This window comes from Diceros bicornis, chromosome 20 (assembly GCF_020826845.1).
Source record: "Diceros bicornis minor isolate mBicDic1 chromosome 20, mDicBic1.mat.cur, whole genome shotgun sequence".
NCBI classification, from domain to species: domain Eukaryota; kingdom Metazoa; phylum Chordata; class Mammalia; order Perissodactyla; family Rhinocerotidae; genus Diceros; species Diceros bicornis.
In genome coordinates, this window is record NC_080759.1 from 22,790,762 (window position 1) to 22,808,419 (window position 17,658).

A 17,658-nucleotide genomic window follows, 5' to 3' on the forward strand; every position below is an offset into this window, starting at 1 on the left:
AATACCCAGCAGTGGAATAGCTGGATCATATGGTAGTTCTATCCTTGATTTTTTGAGGAATCTCCATACTGTTTTCCATAGTGGCTGCACCAGTTTGCACTCCCACCAGCAGTGTATGAGAGTTCCCTTCTCTCCACATCCTCTCCAACACATATTGTTTCCTGTCTTGTTAATTATAGCCGTTCTGACGGGCGTGAGGTGATATCTCATTGTAGTTTGGATTTGCATTTCCCTGATAGTTAATGATTTTGAAGATCTTTTCATGTGTCTGTTGGCCATCTGTATATCTTCTTTGGAGAAATGTCTGTTCAGGTCTTTTGCCCATTTTTTAATTGGGTTGTTAGTTTTTTTGTTGTTGAGATGCATGAATTCTTTATATATTTTGGAGATTAAGCCCTTATCAGATGTATGGTTTGCAAATATCTTCTCCCAGTTGTTAGGTTGTCTTTTTGTTTTGTTGATGGTTTCCTTTGCTGTGCAGAAGCTTTTTAGTTTGATGTAGTCCCATTTGTTTATTTTTTCTATTGTTTCTCTTGCCTGGTCAGACATGTGCACCAGGTTCATACACAGAGTTGACTTGCAGGCGAACTTTCAGTGTCCAGGCAGAAGTGCTCTTTACTCATTCACTCCTTCCCAGTGAGTTCAAATACAGCCTTAGAATCTTTTTCAACATAGGACATCAAGCAGCAGCTATCAACAAGGTTAGACTTGGATTTTAGAAATAAAACCAATCCCTGCCCTAAGAGTAGTGTGATTTCAGGGGCCATGGGAAACACCTCTTGCTCCTATTTTAATTTCCTCTTGCTCTTCCCCAGTGAAAATTCCCCTACCCAATCTCTGCACAGATACGTGATATTATCTTTGACAGACGACACAACCATCCCTTCAACAATTAGAAAGTATAAATCAATGCTTACACATCTTTCCAGCTGTCTTCCTGTCTGTTCCCTCTTCATGTGTTCTCTCTGTCATCCCCTTACACTCACGCCTCCTCTGGGGCGCTTACTTTAAAAGAACTCCTCCCAAAACTGTTACTTGCAAAATCTGCCCTCCTATCTTTCTCTCTCATTAAGGTCTGGTCTAGACCTGCTGCATCCATCTATTGACTACCTGTATTCTTCTTAATCCTCAGCAGTCTGGCTTCCCTCCCTTCTGCACTCTAGTGCTTCTGCTACTGCTGCTATCTTCCCTTTATTGAGGACTAACAGTGGTCCAGGAATTGTGGTAAAATATATGTATATTACCATTTAATCACTTAGAAAAGAACACTAAGGGGTAAGTGCTAAAGAGATTAAGTAACTTGTGGAAGGACACACAGATAGTAAGTGGAAGAGGGAAGAATTAACCCTGATTTAATTGTAAAGCCAATGCCCTTAAATGCCCTGAAAGACCACTTTCATGTTGACTTCTTTTAGTCTTTATATTCAATTCAACGCTGTCTAAAAGAACTTTCTGCCATGATGGATTTGTTCTATATCTACACTATTTTTTTTTTTTTTTGAGGAAGATCAGCCCTGAGCTAACATCCATGCTAATCCTCCTCTTTTTGCTAAGGAAGACCGGCTCTGAGCTAACATCTATTGCCAATCCTCCTCCTTTTTTTTTTTTTTCCCCAAAGCCCCAGTAGATAGTTGTATGTCATAGTTGCACATCCTTCTGGTTGCTGTATGTGGGACGCAGCCTCAGCTTGGCCGGACAAGCGATGCGTCAGTGCGTGCCCGGGATCTGAACCCGGGCCGCCAGTATCGGAGCGTGCGCACTTAACCACTAAGCCACATGGCTGGCCCTATCTACACTATTTTTTTCTGGAAGCCACTTGCCACGTGGGGTGTTAAGCACTTGAAATGTAAGTAATGCAACTGAGGAGCTGCATTTTTAATTTTATTTAATTTAAATTTAAATAGGCACATATAGCTAGTGGCTACCCTATTGGATGGCACAACTTCAGTACCTCCATGTCATTAGATCTTGTCAATGGCTCTTCATATTCACACTTTGCTTTTCCTTCGTTTCAGTGATCATGATCTCATGATTGTGTTCTTATTCTCTGCTCTCTTTTTGGGTTCTTTTCTTCCTCCAGTTTCCTATACGTAAGTTCTTCTCAAGTTTCTTTCTTAACCCTCTTCTTTTCCTACATTTTATCCCTTGGTAACACTCATTCTTATGTCTTTAAATATCTTCTTTAGATGAATGACCAAAATCTTTACTCTCAGTCACAATCTTTCTCTGACTTTTTAGACACCTTTCCAGTTGATTATTGAATATCCCTACTTGGAGGTACCACTGTCTTCAGGTATGTGACAAAACAGAAGTAATCCTCCTTTCCAAAGCTCTTCTTCATGTATTCCTGTTTCTATTAATGGTACCACCATCCTTTCAATTCTTCAGATTTAAAACTTCGAATTCTTCTTGAGTGAGTATGTTTTTAATTTGGCCCTGTATGAAATCATTTACTAAGTTTCATTGATCCTGGCTTGCAAAGTCCCAAGTTTGTTCCTACTTCTTTGCTTTCTCACCTGCAACACCATTTCTGGGATTCAAATATCAAGTCCTTCAGAATGGTTTGTCTGGAATATTATAATAATTGTCTAAATGGCCTCTCTGCATCCGGCTTTCACTGATTCAATTTATCCTACCTACTGCTATCAAATTAATCATTTTAAAGCCTTGCTCTGAATATTTATTTCCATGCTTGCAAAACATTGAGGGTTCCTGATTCATTTCAACTAAAGTCCATACACTTCAGTCTGGATTTTGGCTTCATGACTCTCTTAATTCCCATATCCATTTCCTCTTTCCCCATGAAATTTTTCTAGTCCTTTTGGTTAGAAAAAAATATCTTTTCTATAATTTCTCACAGCAATATTATTTTCTATCTTGCTATATTTTTGTTTACATACACATCTTGTGACTTCCACTAGCTCCTTAAGTATAGACATCATTTTATTTGTATTTGTAACCATATAAACCATGGAATTTGTATAATTTTAATTAAGTTCTTAACTATGTTTTAATTTAATTTTTAGTGCTTCTTTCATACCAAACACTCTCCAAGTCTTTGTGAACACAAGAAAAAAAAAGACATGTTTCTCTGTTATAAAGATTTCAAAATCTAGTAGGGAAGACATTCTAAAAATTATTTTAAAATAAAATTTTATGCATACAGTATTAGAATTATGCTCTAAAGGGTAGTGTTATTTACCTAAAAAGCATGTAGAGTTTGAGCAGTGGCCTAGAGGTGTGAAATGGCATGACACTTACTGGAAAACTACATGTATTTCTGAGTGTCTAGAACACAAGATGATTAATACACAAAGAAGGTCTAGGTGAGTGGAAAGGCAAGATGTTAGACATGAAGCCTTAACGTCAAGCATACATAGAGGCCCTCCTATGTCATCCTAAGAAGTTTTGGCTTTCTCCTGGAGGGGAGCCATTAAAAGTTTTAAGTAGGGGAGTAACTTTTTTAGATTTGTTTTCCAGAAAGTTCTCTCTGCTAGGAAAATGAAGGCATTCAATATTGGCGGCAACAAAGTAATTTAAAAAGTTATTGCAATATCCTAGGCAAGAGAGATCCATGGGAGGATACGTTCTAAGACCCCCAGTGGATGTCTGAAACAGTGGATAGTACTGAACCTTATGTATACTATGTTTTTTTCTATTCATACATATTTGAGATGCAACAGAAAAACTAGCACAAATTTCTTTTTTCTTCTTCACAATTTCATGGGTAGAAGATTCATTCTTAGCACAGATCTTAGCAACCTGAGCATGTGATTGCTTTCTTTCCTTATTAAGTTGAGAACTTTCACCTCTCACTTTACAGCTTCTCTTTGGCATATCTGAATTGCCAACATCACTACTCTTGCTCTTTGGGGCCATTATTAAGTAAAATAAGGGTTACTTGAACACAGGCACTGAGATACCATGACAGTTGATCTGATAACCGAGACAGCTACTAAGTGACTAAGGTGGGTAGCATACACAACGTGGACGAGCTGGACAAAGGGATGATTCATGTCCCGAGAGGGATGGAGTGGGATGGCATGAGATTTCGTCATGCTACTCACAACGGCGTGCAATTTAAAACTTACGAATTGTTTATTTCTGGAATTTTCCATGTAATATTTTTCTACCACGGTTGACCATGGGTAACTCAAACCACGGAAAGCAAAAACACAGATTCAAGGAGACTACTGTAAAGTCCTAAATTAAGGCAGTAGCAGAGAGGATGTGGAGAAAGAATTCAATGAATGATTGGTGGATGGATAGTAATGGAATTAATGAAGAAAAGATATTCTGAAGAGGAAATGCTTTGGCAAGAAATGGTATGAACTCATTCATTCCTTAAAGTTTTAGACTTGTTGAATTCGTGGGGTCTCTAGACTCTCCAGGCTGAGGTGTCCATGAGGCAGCTGAACACAGAAATATGGATGGCAGGAGAGCAGTCTGAGATGGAGATATAAGTTGAGGTTCATCAGCTTTTCGGTGAAAATATAAACATGGCTTTGGGAGAGAATGCAAAGACAAACAGACCCAAAGTCTTTTCAGTGATTGGTTTATTTATTTATTTTTTTATGTTGTGAAGAAAAGTTTTATGCTTAAAGGAAATAAATTTCATCTCTCTTGCTCTAGGCTATATAGGAAAGGAAGGGAGAGTTATGCAAGAAGACAGTTATTGTTATATTTATTGCCGTAACCATTATATCTGCTAATCTTTTCTAATTTTGAGTTGAAAATTGAAGACAATTTGTATCAGTGTATATCTGAACAATAATATATTCAAAAAATGTAAGGATAGTTTTGGGACATTTTTAATGAAATCAGAGTAAGATCTTTTGGCGCCTTACTCCCAACTGTGATTCTGTAAAATAGGTCATAGCCCCAAACTCTTGGTTTATTTTTAGGAAATCAAGTCTTTTCAGAGACAGAAACAAAAATTAAGATGAGTATAGTCTTCCCAGCTCTCTTTTACTCAGTTCCTACTTTGTTCCTAATATAGATGCTGAGATTTACTCATTCTCACAAATAATTTTCAAAAATCCTTAGCCTGAGAAAATATTTTGCAGTATTTCCCACCAGATTGTGTATTTTTTATACTCATGCCCCCAACTGTGGCATTTACCATTCATTCTTACAGACATACTTAAAGTTTAGTACTTTGTCTTTCATTAGCATTGATCAAGGCTACATTGCTTGATTTTATACAGGCATCCTCATTTTATCGTGCTTCGCTTTGTTGCGCTTCATAGATATGCGTTTTTTACAAGACCCTCTGTCAGCAAAAAGATTACAACTCATTGGCTCAAATGATTGTTAGCATTTTTTAGCAATGAAGTATTTTTTAATTAAGGTATGTACATAGTTTTTTTAGACATAATGCTATTGTACACTGAATAGACTACAGTATAGAGTAAACAGAACTTATGTATATGCACCAGGAAACCAAAAAATTCGTGTTACTCGCTTTATTGTGATATTTGCTTTATTGTGGTGGTCTGGAACCAAACCCACAATATCTCTGAGGCACGCCTGTGCTTATTTTACTCCATTCCATGATAACACATATAACACCGATGTATCTTATGAAGTGTTGGACTTCTCCTGCTAACAAAATTGTGCTGTTAAGTGGTTTGCTTACTCCCTCATGTCTATCTTTTTTTTTTTCTTCTTTTGTACTGAATCTACTGGGTCATTTAGTAGTTTGTTGAGAAGCCACATACCCAATGATGCATGAATGTATAGTTTCACTTTGAATTCTGGGGAAAAGGAAGCAGAAGAATTTTTGAGAAGGGCCCTTGGCCCTGAAACTCCCCCTTGACTATTCCCAGAAGCTGGGACTGGCGGCCTCAGGGCCACAGAGGAAGACCCATCTGTTTTCTCAGGCTCTGCCCTTGGGGAGAGACGTGAAGGAAGCTCTGTGAAATCTCTAGGGACTGGGTAGTATTCTTGAGACATGTTTATAGAATAGATTGTGAAGAATCATCCATGATTATTAAGATGAGACATTTTATCTATTTAAATATTCTTAGAGAATATTTTATTACTGCAGTAGTTAATAAAAAACCTAATACAATATTCTCTTCCTTTTTAATGTTCATTTTATAATTAAACTATGGATTTTATAGAGACATTCAAAATAATAAGGGCTGGGAATCATTTAGAGACACACAGATTTACATATATACATATGTATCATTTTAATCTGTAATGACTTGAAAGTGGGGTTTTAATATTAACAGCCATCATGATATTAATAAGTACTCAGTTTGCTGTACAATTTATAAACTTCTATATAATATTCCTTTATGATTGACTATTAAAAATAACATATTTATGCATTAAGTTCTTAAAATTATTTTTAAAATAGTTAAGTTTATTTTATTTAATTTCATATTGTTCTGTACCACATCATAATCATGTTTCTCACGTTTCCTAATTTGCTCTTATCAGTTTTGGAATCTATTACCTCACCGGATGCAGCTCTAATTAAGTTATTCTGCTATCTTGTGGTTGCAACGTGAAATAGCAAAAGCTGTACTCAGTGGTTAGACTTCAAGCTTAGCTGTTGAGATAGGAAAAACAAATCAGATCACTGAGAGAGGGCTAAATACTCTGAGAGAACACTTGATCTTAATCAAAAAATTTCAATACTTATCAAATCACTTTCCCCTAGTGCTGAGGCTAACTCTGGAAAGAAGTCAGTCACATTGCAAATCCACTAGAGATGGATCCAGGGCCAGATACCAGCTTAGCAGTAATGGTTTAAATTATCCCTTAGTGGTCCTAAAGAATTAAAGTTCCTACTAATTTTCTCCCAGAAACTTGGACTCTGAGGACTCAAATCAAATGATTTTCTAGTGAGAAATTAATCCACTGCAGTTATAATAAATTTCCTTTTCCTTTTCACACTCAAGCTGGGGTTAGAGTTGGACGCTCTAGGTGCAGGCCTCCAAGGATGGAAGAACTCCAGCCTTGTAGATATTATCCAGTGCAGCTTGCTTTCCTTTGGGTCCAGCAGTGATTCCTGGTAGGAAATGAGATGTGGGAATACAAAAAGGACAATTTTCAATGTTTCCAGTGGTCCACAGTTTTGCTGGTTTCCTTAAGCCCCTTCCCAGGTGCTGAGGGACCATCCCTGGGTCAACTTGCATGTTCAGTCTGAGAAAGTGCAAGGGCTTGTCTCCATGCTGCTGCTCTCGTCCCCCATGATAGTGGGCCTTGCAAAAGCATCCAAGGCCACTTCATGTCACTACTATAGACCCTTAAGACTGCTTACTTCCCTCTTGTGAAGGAAGGATTGGCATCTGGTTATATTCTTCATTTTCTCCCTTAATCTCAAAATCTGAAAACTATCTATAAGAAGCCTCATTTTATAGAAACTCGGAAGGATGTCCCAATAGTTAAGAAATAACTTTTTTTTTCTTTTTTTGGTAAGGAAGATTGTCGCTGAGCTAACATCTATGCCAATATTCCTGTATTTTGTATGTGGGATGCTGCCACAGCATGGCTTGATAAGCAGTGCATATGTCCGCGCCAGGGATCTGAACCTGTGAACCCTAGGCTGCTGAAGCGGAGTGTGCAAACTCAACCACTATGCCACTGGGCTGGCCCAAGAAATAACTTTTAATGACACAGGGTTAACTGCAGAGTGGGTACTGGAACCAAATCTCTCTGAGTTGAATTTAATCTCTTCAGTTTCTTAGATAAATTGTGTTTGATCTATGTTGTTTATGTCTCAGCTTTAATTGTTAAACCTTTATTCACTAAATCCCACTGTAGTGTAATCAGCGAGTAGACACACATCTGTTCAGTCCTACCACCACCTTTTAAAAACATCTTGTCCTTCACAAAGCCCTCTATTTCCTCTGGCAGATGCTGAAAGTATTAATGGTGTCCAAGAGGCTTCTGTCTCTTAACGAGTAGCAGGTGTGGTCAGAATGCCTTATTATTTATCACTTCCTCACCCAGGATATTGTTCTGTGCTTGTAAGGCCTTTATGCACTTCTCCATCAATGGCCTCTTTATTTCGTATGGAGTATCTTTGTGACTAAAATGAATGTTACACTTTACACTAAACCTTGACATTTGCTACTTCAGAGACTACCTTCACCTACTGGGGACAGTGGTGGGGGTCAGCTGGAGAAACTCTACTAATGTTTCCCAGATTTGGGGGTTATTTGAGGTCATGGGGTAAGGTAGTGGGTAGAAGGGAGGGGTATGGAGGAAGGAGACTTCCTTCCTCCTATGAGGTGACTATATTTTTTGATACAGCTTTCTTTCATTTCTGATCTTCACTCTGTGATTGGAAATCCTTCCCATAGTCTGATAGCTCCAGATGGATTGGAGCTGGTCCATTTTAGATCGCTGTGTTTGATGTTCTGCTATGAGATTAATGAGAAAAACACCTTTTTGGATGCATGATAGTTTTTCATCTTAAGGCTGTATCCAAATAACTGTGGGTTTCAGAATTCATTAAACTGATGTAGGACGAAGGCTTTGATCGAGAATAGAGAGATTTTAGATTTTGCTACTGACCTTCCTGGAATTCTTCTTCCACCATGCTCAGAGCTCTTTGGACTCAGGTTCGATTGAATTTTTTTATTTATTCAGATTTTTTTCAGATCTCTACTTTTCTGTCAGGATTGATGAAATGTTTGCAATTCCCACAGGCATAATTTCCTGGTTTAATTTTTCAAAGCATCTTGGCGCAGGCTTTAAGCGATGACAATCTTATTGTTTGAAGGAAAGGTTCAAGTCTGGTGGCAGCCTTTTTCCTTAGACTTAGTTGGCTATTTGTCCTTAACACTGTCTGTGTTTCCTTTGTTTTAACTTTTTATAGGACATTTATCCATAGAGAGCCAAATAGACCTGAGTAGATAGGTATTAGGTCTTGAATTTTCTCTTCAGAAACCACCTATTAGCTGTGAGATATTTAAAAAATGAACTGAACTGAAGGACAGATTAAAAGGTTAATGAAAAGTTTTAACATATTTTAAGCATAGAGTTAATTGTTATCAAGCTTTAAGAGAAATTACTCCCATATAATGTTTATATGTATATATAATTATGATTTAAATGTTTATATGAATCTACACACATTTTTAACAACTAAAATTATTTTAACCTTTAATAAGTCTCATTTGCATCCCCTCTGGCTTTCAAGGATCCCCGAGAAGGAAGTTCAGGGCTTGCTCACTGTATGTTTCTGGGATTGGTCCACTAAACATGCTTTACTGGAGGTTAGCCAAGTTTTATAACCATCATGGTTTTATGTGAAGGAAGTGGGAATTCAGCTGTAGTTTTGATTTGGTGAACACTTTAAGAGAGCTTTCAAATAGGTAACAGTTAGTTGGACCGGTGTCTCCTGTATTTTGTTGTGACCATTTTAATTCAACTTTCTAATTATTACATGCATATCTAACTTGTGTTTAAAAAAGAAGCTGTCTGTAGCAACCATTTGATGTGTAGGTGGTCATAAGCCTCCTTAAGCCTTCCCTTCCTAAAAGCAGGAAGATACCATTTGCCAAACATCAACAAAAGTGAGCACCAAAGCTGGGGGGTTGCTTTTGTAATGAGGAACCCACAATTTCAAACATGGCAAGGTTAGCATCATACAGCTAGGGTGAAAAGAATTTGATAAATACTTTTTATATTATTTGAAAAAATAGTTATCAACTCAGTCTCATGTTCAATATCTGTTGTCTATTTTCTGGCTTATCTTTTGGCAAGAACCTACAAAACATTTAAAACTTTGAAGTGTCCAGCATTTTCCCCTAATCTGAACAATCTTTTATTTTAAAAGCTTCTGAAATTTAACACTTTATATGCTAATATTTATGGCCTTCATTCTTAACCTAAAGAATACAGTCCAGGATTTATTTGTAATCGAAAGGGATGGCAAGAAACTGGTCCAGTCTGTTTAAAATAGAATAGAAATACTTCAGTCTATAGTGAAAAGGAAAGAAATAATACCCAAATTTCAGGGGTTTCGATATTTTTTTTTTTCTTGCTTGGGTTCAGATGAAGTGAGTTGATGTGTTAAAGTCTAATTTGTTAGTTTTATGTAAAGAGAGAAATTTGTTCAATGGCTCCCACTCTCTAAAGGGAACGGTAAGATGGCAAAGGTAATTTGATGCAAAGGGGTACTAATAGCTAACCAAGTTTATACTTCGATCAAACGAGAGAGCAGTTTTTCTTTCTCATATTAAATGTATTGGCTTCAGCAATGGTTGTCCTCACTTTGGGGCCCAAAGAGAGGATTATGGGCCCTGACTAGGACTGGTAGATTATCTTCTTCAAATTGGCTCAGTAAGTGTGAGGTTTTTCCTAGAGGTAAGACTTTAAGGATAAGTGGACTCTGTTGTCACTGAAAGCTGGGACAAACCTACAAGACTTTGAGCCTTGGAGACAAGGAGTCTGCAGGATGCCTTAGTTTCTCCTTTCCTATGTATCTTTCCAGATTGGCACTCCTTCTATGACTTCAAATGATCTCTTCCCACATTTATAGAAGAAAGACAAGTTAACCAGAATGCAGACAATTATGCTATGTCTTGTGACATATTAATCCTAGGGAACAAAGGTTTACCAGTGAATGAAGATATAAATATTTAAGAAATATTTCTTAATAAAATGGAGGCAAAGAGCTTTCCAATAGAAATCAAGAGATCTAGATCTGCCAGTAACTTCTCCCTTGCTTTTTGATGCTCTTCCATTTTATAATGAAACATCTCATTATGTGATATTCCTGAGAACCAGGTTAATAGAAATCTCAGTGATAGATGTCAGAATATAGGTTTTCCAAATGCAAAACATATCTTGTGCCTGCGAATTAGAGAAGGTGTGAGGTATTTCTCACAGCCTTTGTATTTATTTTGAGAGGCACAAATCATAGCTATTTACTCCTAGAGGAGCCACCAAAAGCAGATATTTTGAATTGGAGCATAGTATCAGCCCTAGGAAAAATTAGATGCTAGACAAAGTGTGTTTTTATAAAACTCATGCTTTCTCCATTTGCTCTCTCGCTGCTGCTAGGTAACCAGCAACTATCTTCTCCCTTAACTTCTTTTCAGCGAAGGGTCTAATCTTCATTTAAGTGTTAATTGTGGAGGGGTTTTACCATGCACAAGGATATTTTCCTTTTAATAAAAAACTCCTGAAAGTCAAGAATTTCTGGCTTTAAAATTAAACAAATGGATTTAGAATGCTGGCAATTCAGTGCCTTCAAAGAGAAAGGATGCTACTTCTGAGGATACCTTGGTATTCCTCAAATCAGATTCTATGTGTGGGCCACATATTCCATCTAGAACGTTCTTGACCTATTCGTGTTGGGATGTCTCTTCCCTCCAGCCTGCCACAAGCACTGTCAGGATTACAGGGGCTGGGTGTGTAGGGTTTGTATTTCTACTGGAAGAAGAGTGCTCTTCTTTCAGAGGATAGGGCCTGAGGGATGCATTAAGAGAGCTATTACATCTTTTCTACCTCGCATCCTCCTTCCAAAGTATAGGGGAATTGGGAATTTAGGGGAATTCTGTCTGTCCCCTGAGGTGAGCAAGAATCCACAGATTTTATTAGTGGATATATCCTTTATAAATCTAATCCTGACCACTCTCCAAATATTGTTTTCAAAGGATTCTGTAGGCATCCTATTATTTCAGAGAAGTGTATCTAGATGGTACTTTTGGATTTGATACCATTTGCTTATGTTTCCATTTTATTCGATTGTTATTCTTAGTGGAAGGAGTTAATGCCATAATTCAGGAGAAAGAAAGCCTCGTGGAATTTGACAGTAGCAAGAAGCAGTGGTGTGCTAATTTGGTCATTGTACATATCCCGGCTTGGTATTTCAAACAACAGTGATTATGATGGATGGCTTTATCTGGCCAATCTTATCTTTTCCAAGCTTAAGCAAGCTTTTGAAAATGGAAATCCTTATTCAAGCTTTGCTCACTGCCATGTCTAAGGCAGAGACCTCCAAACCAGTAACGGATAACTAGAGTCTCTGAAATGGATAACTTCTCGGAGGAGTGTCATTTTCTGTCCCTCGCATTGGCTGGGAAGTTTTTTAAGTAAATCTAACAAATATTTACTAAAGAACAGTTCCAAAAAATGTTACTTTCTTTTTAAAAGAGATGTGGATGTAATGAATGTCCTGCTTTCTCTTTCTCTGTCTCTGTCTCTCCCTGTGTGTCTCTCTGAATCTCTTTGTCTCTCTCTGTTTCTGTCTCTCATTGGTTTTGCTGGAATAAGATGAAACAGTAAAATGGGCTCCACGGCCTGGGGGTTTGATAATTCCTTTTCATAAAATTAGTTTGTTAATAATATATATTTCTAGTCATAGAATTTCATGTTATGTTCTTTTTTGAATTTTTGTCATTTGTCTGAAGACCAATTGTACTTGTTCTTTCTTCTAGAAGTTTTTCAGTGGCTTTTGATCAGTCAGAAGTAGTATTTTGACCTGACCTAGCATTAGGTCATTCAAAGTAAAATCTATCACCTACCCCAGTAAGAGATCAATTGTATCTTGACATCCAATTGCCAAAAAAAAGAAATTAATACCCTTTATTTCAGTAAAAAAGAACTCAAAGATCATAATGACCATGGCTTTAAATTTGAGGTCTGTATTTTCCATTCACATATAACTGAGAATAATATAATGCAAATGGGAATGGGATATTTTAGCACAAGATTGGGAACCAAGAGGTCCAAAGTATGTCAGAATAAATGACTAATAAATGACTATGAGTTGTTCTCATCAGTAAAATAAAAAAGTGGAATTGTAGAAGCATGAATTTACTTTCATATTATAAAATTACGTGATTTACTGCAAAATGTAAGTGGCACATTACGTTTTCTGTTGTTGTGAGTAATAAATAAGATAGTTTACATAGAGTACCTCTATGGTGCCTGGCACTTAGGAACGATCAATAAATGGCGGTGAAGTTTATGATGATTTCTTGAATTAAATTTTCTACATCAACCAATCTTCATTTAAAACATGTTGTTTCAACAGCAGCCACAAGATGGGAGCATTTACCTTTATAGTTAAGTATTTTTTCCTTTGCTTTAGCTACTTCCTTGTAGAACAAATGAAGTGATTTTTTTCACCTGAAGTGAGAGCGGTTTTACCACATGCGGGTTTACCACATACCAGTGTTAATGCTGCTAAAGCTTATATCTTAGTAAATTCATCACCTAACTGTATGTTTTCTTCTAAAAAATTCTGAATCAGTTTTGATCTCCTTCTGTGTGAACGTGATGCTTTTCTAGGTAATGGATTTCCCTTCAGTCTTCATGTTTATCTCTGAAGGTAAAAGTGAGAAATAAATTATGGTTTAAAATTTGATCTTTGGCTGATGAAATATCGGGCATAATTGGAATAGTATGTAACACAATCTAAGACTTGGTTTGATTTTTTTAAATAACAATTTTTTTTAATGAAATGAAGACTAGCTAGAAAATATAATCTTAAAGAGTTGTAAAATAGGAACTCTGCTTAAAAGATTAAAGCTGTTTGAAATCTATAAATGAGCATCAAATGGGGGAAAGTGTGCTTTCCTGTGATTGTGCATATTGGACATACTTTGTTCAAGTACGATTAACATGGGAGTGTCAGCTTTCACTAAAAAGAATTGAAACTCACACATTCATTGCTGCATTATTGAAATAGACTCCTTATCTATGGTGGATTCTTTTGCATTTGGAGGATCCACTTTGTTTCAGAGGGAAACATTTACCAGTGAAATATGTAGGCGCCCCATGCATACATAGCATTATTGGTCAGCAAATGTTAACGTTAATGAAAAATGAGCTCACTTTTTGTTTCCTGTGAAAGGCTATTGGTGTAAACTTATCTGTGTAGTACTAAAATAATGCAGATGTTTTCAGTTTGTTCATAGATAGCATTAAAGAAAACGGTTTTCATGAAAATAAAGATATATAAATTAAGGAACTCTGAATTGACATTTTCCCTCATTGAGAACTTAGAAACTCCATTTTATTAGCTTTCCTCATATTCATAAAATTCCACAGAAGCTACATACAACTGATGGAGAAAAAATATACCTTTGTTGGAGTATTGTGTATATAGGTGAGAATATTATATATTTTATCTACAGCTCCTCATTGCTCTCTTTTGATGAAGGTATATTGTGCTTATTAATATTCTAAATTGGAAGACAGATTAACTTTGGAGAAGAAAAATTGCTTCAAAACTTTAATAAAGGGGTATTGATTTAGTTGCCTATATTATACGGTGCAGTAGCAAATGTTTTTATTTGAAGAAATTCTCTACCTTAAAATGCTTGAGAACCACTAATCTGTTTTGGATCTTTCTTTCTCCTCATTTTATAGAAGAAAGACAAAGATCCAAAGAGGTTAAGTGATGGACTCAGGTCATACCATGTAAACGGTAGAACTCCAACCAGAACCCAGAGCCTGGCCTCTGGGTTGTGACTCTGTGCCTCCCTTACCCTGCCTTGCACTGTCTCCAGTGGAATTAGGTGGTACCTCTCTGTATTTCCAGCATGGACCTCTCACTTCTTCAAAGGATTGTTCAGCCTATCGAAGAATACCTTCTTTTTCTCATGGCATATGAAAAAATAGAAACTTGTTCTTCTGTACTAAGTAATGAATGATTTCAAGCAAGTTCTGTTAGCTAATTGTTGTTACACAAAATGGGTCAAGATAATCTGTTTCAAAGCCCTAATTGCTGTTTTCAGCAAATGTCACCCAATGTTTAATAGATTGAGACCATAAAATTCTATTCAATAGGTCAAATATGATATAGTACATTTTGCAGACCAAAACTAGAGTGCAGTGGAAATAGAATAGTGACATAGAATTCTTGGGTCTTGATTGCATATTTGTCAATGTGGTGGAGCAGACCCAGAACTGTGTTCTGAGGGATTCTTTGCTCCGCCAATAGGGGTTTCTTGACCCACCCCATGTGTAGATGGGGTGGCCATCTATTCAGCAACGAGTCTTGATTAGGCTATTTAATTGCCATAGGAAACCTGCTCAGCTCAGAAACCTGATTGTCAAAGAATATGGATTTGCCCTTAATCAGCAGCACACAATATCTACACTATAAGTTCTAGCCAGAGAATACAATGTTGAACTCTTTGCTGTTCAATTCCCATCAAAATCTAGGTTTTGAGAAATTATAATCAAGGAGAATTGACTGAAAGCTATGCAAACCATCAAATGCTGTAGATGGTATAAAACATTTTTTGCATCAAGCCATCAGAATGTTACATATTTTTACCATGTAGTTTTAGCCTCTTCTAAAAATGTTTTTAATCAATTACATTGGGCGTATGCCATTAACTTGCATGGAAGAAGCAGCTATGCAAAAGAAATCTACTTCAAGTTCTCAAAGGGATATTGCTGAGGAGGTGGTCCGTTAAATCTCAGAGTATCTTTTAATGAAAATTCCTGGAGAAGTTCTCTTCAGGTCTTAGTAACAAGAAAGTCCTCCGATTCTGTTCCTGAGTTTTGCTTTTTAAAAAATTCTTATGGCTACCATGAATCTTTTTACTGGCTTTGTTTCACTCTTTGCTTTCATTACTCAGAAGCACCGAGTCGAATTTGCTACCCACCTCTAGCACATATAGACATGGTTATTAAATGCAATTTTTTTGTGTGTTTTTAAGATCAGCCCTGTGCTAACATCTGCCAATCCTCCTCTTGTTTTTGCTGAGGAAGACTGGCCATGGGCTGACATGCGTGCCCATCTTCCTCCACTTTATATGGGACACTGCCACAGCATGGCTTGGCAAGCAGTGCGTCGGTGCATGCCGGGATGCGAACCGGCGAACACTGGGCCACCGCAGCAGAGTGCGCGCACTTAACCACTTGCGCCACCAGGCTGGCCCCTAAATGCATTTTTTTTAAATGTGCTAACCAAACATTTTTTCCTTCCTCTATATTTCCCTTCTACGTATTTTATCTTATTGTTTGTATTTTGAGAAATAGTCATGGATTTTTTTTCCAGAATAGTAAATATGTATAAACATACATAAAGTAATCAGATCTTAAGAAAGATGATATTCTGCTACTCAAGCTTATACAACGATGATTTATGTCAAAAAACCAATTTAATAATTTGCAATGGAAAGAAAATATCAGAGAATTTTTCAGTAGGGAATTCTATTTGGAAAGGGAAATCAAGAGCAGAAGACTTTTAGGTGGCTCTTTAGGATAATTATTTTAAAAAGTGCCTCTAAGAATAGGCACCTGCCTTATTTATCTGGGTCTCTGTGCTATCTCTTGTTCCAGTCACCACCAAGACATAATCCCTCTAATTCTTCATTGTTTTTTCCCAGACTTCTAGCTCTACTTCTGCTAGCACCAGAACTGCAATTCGAAAGAAGACTGCCTGTGTCCCCTCCTGGTCAGTTAGAACAGATGTTAGCAGATCCCAAGACATCATGTTGAAGGTATATAAAACAAAGGAAAAAATGGTTAAATTGACTCCTTGAAAGGAAGCAAAGAGTAAAGAAGGAGGAAAAGGAAAATGGGGAGGGAGAGGATTTGGGAAAATGTGAGACTGGATCTTACCTGGAGGAAGAGGTCAGAAGGAAACTCCTCAACCATTTCCATTAGAAGACAGATATGCACTTTGCAGATCCAATTAGTTTCTTGGGTGATGGGTGTTGCACAACTCTGCTCTGTTTTCCACTTGTAGTCACTAATAGAGAATCTCAGTGTTGATTGTGGGAGTGTATTTTTTGTGGAATTTGAAGGGCTGAGTTTTTTGCCTGGGGCTTGAGGGCAGCACAGAGAGAGAATGCAGGGTCACAGGAGCCCAGAAGTCTGGGTTAATGTAAGACCCTGGGAATTTGTCAAAATCTCAGGGAGCGATTCAAAGGCCAACACATTGTGAGGGAAGGGAGAGGCTTCTAGTCAAATTTACTTAAGTCTCTGAGTGACAAAATGTCCCACTGATATTTTGTTAGAGTAAGGTAACTATACAAGTTATCATTCAAACCAGGATACATTTGAGGACAAAAGCAGGTGCTATTAATCAGTATGCTGGGGTCGGCCCGTTGGCGCAAGTGGTTAAGTGCGCGCGCTCTGCTGTGGCTGCCCAGGGTTCACCGGTTCAGATCCCGGGTGCGCACCGATGCGCTGCTTGGCGAGCCATGCTGTGGCAGTGTCCCATATAAAGTGGAGGGAGATGGGCACAGATGTTAGCCCAGGGCCAGTCTTCCTCAGAAAAAGAAAAGAGGAGGATTGGCAGATGTTAGCACAGGGCTGATCTCCTCACTAAATAAATAAATAAATAATCAATATGCTATAACAGCAGGTGTATATCAGTGCTGCCTCAGGCAAACTGAGACAAATGATTGCCCTACATAGAATACTCAATAGTTTCTGATTATTTGCATAAGGGTTTGAAAATGCACTTTTAAGAAATATCTATTTACATTAACTAGTTACAAAGACTCTTGAATTACCCATGATTTAAATACTCAACTTAAGTTCATGCTTATCATGATGTATTTCCCAGCCTCCCCCATTCTTTGCACTCCTTCCTCCCTTTGACTCTATACCTGGCCATTCTAGGTTGGCTCCTCTTTCTCTGTGGTCCCATAGACCTAATCCACATCTCAATTCTCAGTTACAAACCCAGACCGTATTGAACAGTAGTTTTGTCGC

General features: G+C 37.4%; 1 long non-coding RNA gene across 1 annotated transcript in view; it reads left to right on the plus strand.

The window, feature by feature from the left end:
- Positions 1-17,072, plus strand: part of LOC131419193 (uncharacterized) — a 132,218-nt gene extending 115,146 nt beyond the window's left edge. The window contains exon 3 of the long non-coding RNA XR_009223171.1: positions 16,323-17,072. This is a non-coding gene — a long non-coding RNA (uncharacterized LOC131419193). The remainder of the gene's footprint in view (positions 1-16,322) is intronic.
- The last annotated feature ends 586 nt before the right edge of the window (positions 17,073-17,658 follow it).